The sequence below is a fragment of the Sander lucioperca genome, chromosome 14 (genome assembly GCF_008315115.2).
Source record: "Sander lucioperca isolate FBNREF2018 chromosome 14, SLUC_FBN_1.2, whole genome shotgun sequence".
NCBI classification, from domain to species: domain Eukaryota; kingdom Metazoa; phylum Chordata; class Actinopteri; order Perciformes; family Percidae; genus Sander; species Sander lucioperca.
Genome location: NC_050186.1, coordinates 7,216,608 through 7,224,521, shown reverse-complemented (window position 1 = coordinate 7,224,521; position 7,914 = coordinate 7,216,608). Strand labels below are relative to the sequence as shown.

Genomic DNA, 7,914 nt, shown 5'->3' with positions numbered 1-7,914 from the left:
CTCGGAGCAAAGTCCTCCAAGCAGCAGAAGATAGATCTTTCTGCCTCACAACAAAAAAACTGCTCAAAAAAATCCAAATTCTTTGACATATAGCAACTTTTTTTTTTAACAGTAACGCAAATAGTTACTTTCCCTGGTAACGAGTTACTTTTATCATAGAGTAATTCAGTTACTAACTCAATTACTTTTTGGAACAAGTAGTGAGTAACTATAACTAATTACTTTTTTAAAGTAACGTTCCCAACACTGATGCTCACATACAGAGAGTTAAAAAAACAACCCAGCGGCTGCTGCAAAAGAGAGAGAATTTGCGTGGGAGAAAATTGCTGCTAGAGTAAATATTCCAATATGGTGTAGCCTATCATATTTAATCAAATCTAAAATGCTCCGCATCACCACTGTTGTAAAGAAAACTGCGGTTGTGACACAAATAATCTGCTGGGATGTAGAGCATGTCCACGATGGGTGACGTCAGTGATATGAGGACGGATAAGGTTAGGTAGCCTATAGGCTGCATAACAGACTGGGAAGAAAAACCATACCGCTCAAATAGGAAGTTATCTGAAAATTTAAATGTCGGGGCCTCAATATCATCTCCCAACATATAACACCCTGCGAAGTAAAGCAGCTTCTTCATCAACGGGCTCGTCGACACAAGGAAATGCCATGTTTTTAGAAAAAAAAACGTTTTATAGTCTGCCTAACATGGTTAATAAACCAACAGATTTTTTTTTTATTCATGCCGATAACAAACTGGTCTAACATGCGCCTGATACAGACTGAATGAATGAATGAGGAAATGAAAGAGTGCTGTGTCAGAGGGAGGAGACTGAGAGAAGAAAACCTGCTCCCGACCAGGTTAGGTTCACAGGCTCAGTTACCATAGTAACTGACTCTAAGGTTAAGTTACCTCTCTTTCTGAAACAGAAAACCCAGAGTTTCCCTCATCTCAGGGTTAACAAACTCAGAGTTTTCACTAAACCTGCTTTCTGAAACGGACCCCTGGTCAACCAATCAATCAATCAATCAATCAATCAATCAATCAACATTTATTTATATAGCACTACTGCAACCAGCAGGTATCCAAAGTGCTTAACATCAAGGACCAAGAACAAAACAACAGTACATATAATAAAAAGAATAAAACATAGAATACAGTGAAATCAGAAAAGGTTATATAAAAACAGGAGGAGGAGAGGGAAAATGTGACGCTGCTACTATGTATTTAGTCTATATCCATGACATTCCACTTCCGGGATTTCTCCACATGCCGTCAGAAACTCCGCCGGATGTCCCTCATTTCTGCCGGATGTCCGTCCCCTTCCTCTTTCTTTGTGTTGGCATTCTAACCTCTGGTGGATTTGTGAGGACTATGGTTAACTGCTCCTCAGATCTCTGCAGGGTAAATCCAGACAGCTAGCTAGACTATCTGTCCAATCTGAGTTTTCTGTTGCACAACTAAAACTACTTTTGAACGTACACGTTCCACCAAAACAAGTTCCTTCCTGAGACTATTTAGCAGAGGCACCGTGACTCTGTCCGGAGCTTAGCACCGCCCATGACGATTGTGATTGGTTTAAAGAAATATCAATAAACCAGAGCATGTTTTTCTCCCATCCCAGAATGCTGTGTGGACTAGCCAGACCTTCCTCTGCAGCGCTGTGGAGGAAGGTCTGGTAATGCGAGACTACTATGTATTAAAAGCCATTCTAAATAAATACGTTTAGTTCTTCATTAATACTGATGCTCATCATCACCACCACTATCTCCTCACTGCTCACCCAACCTTCACCTTCATCATCGTCTGAGCCTTGAACCCCACATTGCACCAGGTAGGACTGTCCCCCCCCCTGAAAAACGCTCCCATAAGTTATCTGTTCAAGCAGCGATTATGTCTCATATTTACGTTCATAGTGGCGGCGCCCTCTAGTGGCTGTTGTAGTTATGAAGTTATGGAGTTAAGGTGACAAAGCATACAAGCGCCATTTTTCTGTGTAAGAAAGCAGGTTTGGGTGTACTCAGACTACAGAGCTGAAGATCTTTTCCTGAACCCGACAGGACCCGACGGGACCCAACAGGTTCGGTCTTAATTTCTATAATTTTACACGGGTTCGGGCCAGGCTCAGGCTTGTGCTCCGGGTTGTGCGGTAAACGAGCAGTCAGGTGATGCGTTTTGATTAGCGTGTAAATGGATGCTGAGGAGGTGAAACGGAGGCTGGCCTCTGGAGGACTTATTTTATTTCTTTGTTCCAACTTCCAAGTGGCCTGTAGCCTACGTTAGTCATGAATAAATGATGTTAAAACATGTAGAAATGACTCATTCTTGACAAAAGAGCTGTGTGCATACGCACATTTGAATAATGTTGGTGTTAGTCCTCCGGACAGCAGCAGTCTCTTTTTCCTTTTTCTCCCTTTAAGCTGAGTGGCGCGCGTGCCCACTTGCTGTGTGAAGCGTGTGTCCGCGCTATTCTCCGACATGCACTCTAATCACTGCTGATAGACGGCCTTTTGTACAGTCGGGCTGTAAACGGGTTCGGGCTTTTAAAAAGCTGTCAATCAAAATGTTCTTGTCGGGCTCGGGCCGAATTCTGTCGGGCTTGGGCCTTGTCGGGCCTAAATTTTAAGGCCCGATTACAGCTCTAATTCAGACACTTAGAATAATAATCTGAGGCTGTCAGCGGGACCAATGTCAAAGCTTTTTCTGCACGTTAGTCACTTTGACACCAATGCATGGAAAAACAGGGTCCAGGTTGTGTTGTGTCGTGTAGCGTAGCTAGAGCGTTGATAAATAGGCAGGCAGACTTCTGGAATTCCAAAACAGTGCAACACATATCAGAAAAATTACAACAAATACAAAACTTGAAACTAACAAATACTGATGTTACGTTCTGTGCCGAGACTTTGAAGCGTGTCGAGAAATCCTGGAAGTTGTCCGTGAAGCACGTATGGATGCTTGTATCGCTTTAGACAAATGAGGTCATTGATGACATCTGAAGCCTCGCTGCCCGTCCGTACCATGTGACTGCTTTAGGAAGTTCCAATCTACAAAAGAAAATACACACTATATTGATATAAATGGATTATGTAGAAATGTATTTCTTCTTCATCATTATTTCTAAGTCTCTACTGGCGCAAATTACAGTAAAAAAAGAAAAAAACAACAACTTTTTGACACAGTGTATCTCAGATCACATAGATCATCTGGAATTACACTCTTTGACCAACAGATGGTAATGGGAGCCAATGAAGCCTGGAGAAATGGGTCAGAATGAAGTACAGTGTGTGTTAATGGTGATGTCAGCCAGTCAGCAGTGTGTTTTAACAACAATGGAGCTTTGAGGCACAGAGGAAGAAGATATAGCAGGCAGTGACACACACACACACACACACACACACACACACACACACACAGTTAAACTAAGACTAGCAGACAGGTTTGTCAGGCCAGGTATAATGTCTCAGAAGCATGTACCTGCCTGGAGAACTGTATATGAATAGCCATGATGTTTAATGTTTTATCTTTGCGCTGCTTTAGTGTCTGATGTAAAGTCATTGCGGCACAGCGCTGTCTCTTGGAATGTCAATATCAAGTCTGTTTAATTTTTGTAAAAAAATGTAAACTGTTTTTTAATTAGTTTTTTTTTAACCTGGCAATACAGTTTCAGTTAACTCTTTATTTCTTTAAGGGTTTTAGTTCATTTAGTTTCAGTTTACCAAAAATATTTTTCACTGCTGAACACCAACCTCATTATTCTGGGGTGTTGTGACTCGAAAAGGTCAAGAACCACTGCATCAGAGTACAAGATTACAGAAACAAAGTTCTTTGATTAAATAGTGTTTTGCATGATTTGCAAAAAGGCAAACCACAGAAAGAATGACTCATCAAAAACCTGCGGGAGACATGGCAGACACAGCTGGCCTGTATGTGGGTTAGATCCTTTGATAATAAGGTTTCTTGTCAAGTTCTCATGTTAATATTCAACATTCACCAAAACACAGTGGAACTGTCACGACTGGAGAGCAGGCAACAGGAGAAGGGCCCGAACCCAGATGAATGGCTGGTGCAGTTAATACTCTGAAAACTTAAAAATCAGGTACAGCAGATAGCAATCATCAACGATCACAAAGAAAAAGTGAAACAGGAGAAACCAGACTGACATACACAGAACCTGTTTAACTAATGGAGCACAGTTATGTAAAATATGACATGAAACATGAGGAGAGTGACTTTACAAAAAAAACAGGAAACACACTCAACAAACCAGGACCATGACAGGAACAGCACAGTCACACTTGCAATGGTCTCGAACCCCATTCCAGACCCGTCTTGACCCGTTAATGTAACACATGTGATCTGACGTGTACCTGTAGTCTATATACGCCATGCAAACACACCAGGGGTTCCAGGGCTCTGTAGGGGCACACAACAGCCAGGGGTCATAAAGAAACAATAAAAACACATTACTTGTCACATACTGAAGCGTGGTCAGTGTCTCTCGGCGTCAGATACCGACGCAAAATCCCCATTTAGTGTCTGTATGGAACGCACCAGACAGAGCAGCAGCTTGGCCTTGGCACAGCGCTGTAAGATGATAGTATTAGGAGCCACAACGGTAGCGAGCAGTATGAAAGACCGAAAATCCTTGTAAAGAGGTGGGGTGGTGGATGGGTCAAACAACACAGGACTTTCACCCAGGAGACCGGGGTTCATGTCCCGTGTCACTGAAACGTATATTTTGTAACCCCAGCCACCATCTGTTCCTAAGAGCAATCGATGCCATTCAAGTCAATTCTTGACATTCCACCAGCCGCGTCACGCCGTGCCCCAGAAGCGTGCGTGAAGCGGCTCTCTGGTCCCCTAAAGATGCGTGCCAGGTCTGTTTTCACGGAGAGAGCATCAAGTCAATATACCATAGGACACCCCCAATATCATATGTCTCCTCTACAACACCACGGACAACGATAGATTCATCTTGGTGGTGGAAAAACATAACAGACATCACAGATTCTTTTCCGCTTCTGCGACGCTCCCGGTGTGGTATGGCGTGTGGCGGAGGATGGAACAAAACCAGAACGCAGCTGAAACGCAGTACAGACGCACCCGTTGGAGAATCAGAGTAACTGTCCCAGTTCTTGTACCGCATGTCAGTTAAACGTACGTCTCGATCCAGAGTGTCAAAAAGTGACGTCAAAAGTCCCAACCAAGTGCGTCTAATATGACGCTAAAGGAGACTTTTTGCGGCAATAACAAACACCAAAGGCACCTGACCAAGCATCGCTTTCTGATGTGCTTGGATGGAGAATGTGTTGGTCCACCAGCTAAGACCAGCACTTAGCGCAGCTCGAGCAGGAGTCTTCTGGTCAAAACACAGAGAGAAAGGGAGTCATAGTGAGAGAAACACAGTGTCTCCCCTGTTCTTTCTGACCACGGTGAGAAATCTGGATCAGGAGAAGTTAACCCTCTCCTTGATTTCATGTTGTTTATGGAGAAGGAGAACCAGGAAATGAGTCGGGGGAAATGCAACGCTACCGAGCTACGGCCGAGCGGCATGTGTCGAGGTGTACGTCAGGCTACGATGTAGGGTCCGGGGGGGGTTGTGCTTTATGTATTTTGACGTGGCAATGTTTAATGTTTTTTTGTTTGTTTAAAAGCCCTTCTAGGGATGGGTATTGGCAATTTGCAAGAGCTATAAATGCTGTGATGCTGTACATTGGACATTTGTTGCCCAAATATCTGTCGTAGCATCTGTTCCTATTCAAATAAACATGAATTCAAAGCGCCTCCTGGCTGTTCTAAGAGTGGAAATGACTGTGAGGAGGGGCACAGTCAGCCATGTTAAAGTTCCTCGGGGTTCCCAGCGCTATTCCAAATGGAGCAAGGTCCTTTCCCCACCATAGGCCGTGGGGAAAGGAGGAGAGGGCATCCTGTTAGCCCAATGACACACACTAGCTCATCCAAATGTCATCGAAATGTCACTGAGTGTGTGTACACAATAAGTGGTGTGCGCACACAGCCATAGTGGCTTGTGTTGTGTTGGCACAGGGACCAAATGTCAAGTAGAGCTGCTGCTAAAGCAACACACATCTACTACCACATACTACAGCAGCAAAGGTTTGTGTGCATACATTCTGATGGAGCCATTTCACTGCAATTCCTGCTGGATTTATGGCATTTGTTACTGGACCCATTACAATCATATTGCTGGAGAAACTGTAATACCACTGTCACATAATGTTACTGACTGTCAAAACTGTCTTTCTAAATATGCAGTTTACCTTGTTGCAGCTTGACCTATTGCACACGGTGTAAAACCGTGATTGCCAGCATTACTGCACACATAGATTTCACACCGAAGTTCATCAAACAGATCGCATTGATGATCAAAGTGACAAAAACAAGGCCCAGGAAGTATTAGAAATATTCTTTCAGGGTCCTACATGCAGCATTAGACTACTGTAAGGTTTGAAGGATTGGCCAAAATATCTTGAAATGAAAATAAAGGAGACAATGTATCAGCAGGCTTCCATGTCTCTAGTCTCCCTCATCCTGCTGTGTCCTCTCTCAGGGCTCTGTAAGATGAGAAGTGTGACACAGGTTTTGACCCCCTGGGTTATTTCTGTTGTGCCCGTGTCTAAAGCAGCATTTCTGCAGATGGACCCTTGCAGTGTCATCCACACCATTCACAGAGTGTACAGTACTGAGCTTCATGACCTCCCCTGTCAGTCTGCACAAACATATTTCAAACCAGCTTTAACAAAATAGAAAAGCTTGGTTATTTCATCTGTCTTTCATTTCTAAAACACTGCAGAGATGGAATAAGTAATCACATCCTGCAGTAAAAGTACTAATACCACACTCTAAAAATACTTTACAGTACAAGTCCTGCATTAAAAAACTTACTTAAGTAAAAATATGTAAGTATCATCAGGAAAATGTAGTTAAAGCTATAGTGCGTAGTTTCTGTCTACCCCATGAGGAACTCTAAGTAATGACAACAAAACTGTCGGCGCGTCCACATGATACAAGCCTTCAGTGATCACGCACTCCTCCACGCAGTTGCTAGCAGCCAAGGAGGACACAGAGGATTAAAAAAAACATGATGGACTCTTCAGAAGAGGTGATTATCTTCACTTGAGTTCTTCTGTTAGCTAGTTTCATTTAGAATCAAACATCAGATTTTCTAAACTACATGTGTTTTGTGTGCAGGAATCTTAATGTGTAAAGTAACTAGTAACTAAAGCTGTAACAGATGAATGTAGTGGAGTAAAAAGTACAACATTTCTCTCTGAAATGTAGCGGAGTAGAAGTAGAAAGTAACATGAAAAGAAAAGACTCAAGTAAAGTACAAGTACCTCAACATTTGGACTGAAGTACAGTACTGGAGTAAATGTACTCAGTTACATTCCAACACTGGTAGAATCGAACTGTAAGAATACAACACGGATGGGGGAGGGTTGGTATGTCTCTCAGACCCGTCCTACAGGATGGACCTTTCCCCCAGGCTATCTGTGAACTCTCTGTGTTTCAGTAATGTTCCTCCACTCTGCTCCCACACTCACTTCACCAGGACCTGTTTCTTAACATGAGAAGTGTTGTGTGTCTTACTGAATTGAAGGAGGAGAAATATTAAAATGCCATTGTTGTTTGCATTTTCCGAATACTCATAATAATCTAAGTATAGCATCCTTATAACCAGTTTTTTTTTTTTTTTTTTTTTACAGTTTTCAGCGGTAATCCAGCATTAAAAAAAAATCTGCCGAATTTAGTGTACTGCTTTTCTGCTTGGGGTGGAGAACAGCTTTTATTTTATTTTATTTTTTTTAAATCTGCAGAAAATTTGTGAAACATTCTGCGGAATTCTGCATCCACGGATTCCGTGTGGCCCTGCTTATAACACTGGCTTATTCTACTAA

The 7,914-nt window shown here is 42.6% G+C and overlaps 1 long non-coding RNA gene across 1 annotated transcript; it reads left to right on the top strand.

The window, feature by feature from the left end:
- Window positions 1-2,683: 2,683 nt before the first annotated feature.
- LOC116038140 lies at window positions 2,684-6,942 on the top strand. The gene is made up of 3 exons (XR_004102035.2): window positions 2,684-2,754; window positions 3,812-3,818; window positions 6,930-6,942. It is a non-coding gene; the product is annotated as an uncharacterized LOC116038140 (long non-coding RNA).
- Window positions 6,943-7,914: the final 972 nt, after the last annotated feature.